The sequence below is a fragment of the Babylonia areolata genome, chromosome 11 (genome assembly GCF_041734735.1).
Source record: "Babylonia areolata isolate BAREFJ2019XMU chromosome 11, ASM4173473v1, whole genome shotgun sequence".
NCBI classification, from domain to species: domain Eukaryota; kingdom Metazoa; phylum Mollusca; class Gastropoda; order Neogastropoda; family Buccinidae; genus Babylonia; species Babylonia areolata.
The window spans coordinates 32,967,726-32,969,429 of record NC_134886.1 but is presented as its reverse complement, the minus strand read 5'-3'; positions in this window follow the sequence as shown (position 1 = coordinate 32,969,429).

Genomic DNA, 1,704 nt, shown 5'->3' with positions numbered 1-1,704 from the left:
ACATAACGCGTAGACTTTTCAGCATGACAAGTGACACCAGCTATCGAACTGGGGGATCAGAGTTTGGATCGCGCATAGCTTTTGTCTGCCTGTGTGTCTGTCTGTCTGTTTGTCTGTCTGTGTCTCTGTCTGTAACAACAATACTAAAATGATCATATTACATTCACATAACGCTAGCGTCCAAACCTCTCAGATCGCTTTACAATGAGACGTCAGTCAGCACACACGAAAACACACACACACACACACACACACACACACACACACACACACACACACACAAATATACATGCGCACACATACACACACACGTACACATGCACATACATGCACGCACGCGCGCACGCACATACACACAAACGGATACACGCACGTACGCACAAACACGCACACACACACACACACATACACACACACACACACACACACACACACACACACACACACACACACACACACACACACACACAGAGTTGAAATGGTTTTCGGTTCAGCTTCAGAAGCAAAACCCTTTCGAAATACTCATGTGCACACACACGCATACACACACACACACACACACACACACACACACACACACACACACACACACACACACAGAATATGTTTTGAAGTTCAGCTTTAAAAATATATATATAAGGAAAAAGTAGCGAAATTCACTCATCTTCATGTCCATCCTTTTGATATCTGTCACAAACTGTGGCTCACGTCCTTCTGGGAAATAGGGAAAAGAGACTGTCTTCTTTCATACAGCTCATTTGTCATCTGACACATTCAAAAACAGCAACAACAAAACCAAACCCACACAAACCCACAATCCCCATGGAAATTTGTACTCTCAGCTTCCTTGTTCTTCAACACCACCCATGCCAGCTCACTTAGGATGTATGTAGAGTGGGAAAGGGAGAGTGTGAGTGGGGGGGGGGTGAGGGGTGAGGGTTTTTCAGAAAGAGTGGTCATGAATGTTTTATGTAACTTGTAATATTTTCCTTTCATGTGAAGCGCCCTGAGCTCTTAGAGAGAAAGGGCGCTATATAAATGTATATTATTATTATTATTATTATTATAAGAAAGAACTAAGCGTAATTCTGGTATGGTGGCTTGAATGGTTTCTTATTTCAAGCATTTAGACGTCATTCATAGATAGTTCTTTCTTTCTTTCTTTCTTTTTCTGTGGGGAAAAAAAGAAAAGATTTGGAGTGTCTTTTGGTTGTGAGTGAACTAACAAGGGTTGAAATGATTTCGTAGGACGACACAGTTTCAGTTTCAGTTTCAGTTTCAAGGAGTTGTCGAAGCATACGAACTTATCTACTATAGCTATGTGCTACAGCACATCTGCTTTGAGAAATAAATGTAATTGAAGAAGAAGGAAGAGGAGGAGGAGGAAGAGGGGGGGGAGGAGGATGGGGAAGAGAGAGTAGAGGCAGAAGAAGCCGATTTCATAAGCTGAAAATTTCTGAGCGTTTGCCGAGATATAAACTGGGAGTACTTTGTGTATGTTGCATGTTTTTTGTTGTGTGTTTGTCTTTTTCTGGGTGGGGGTTGGGGGGAGATTTTTTGTGGTTTTCTCTGTGTGTGTGTGTGTGTGTGTGTGTGTGTGTGTGTGTGTAATAATAATAATAATAATGATAGTATTTATTAAACACTGAATCTTGTTCAGAGACAAATCAAAGCGCTTTCACACCAGTCATTCACAAGCATGCA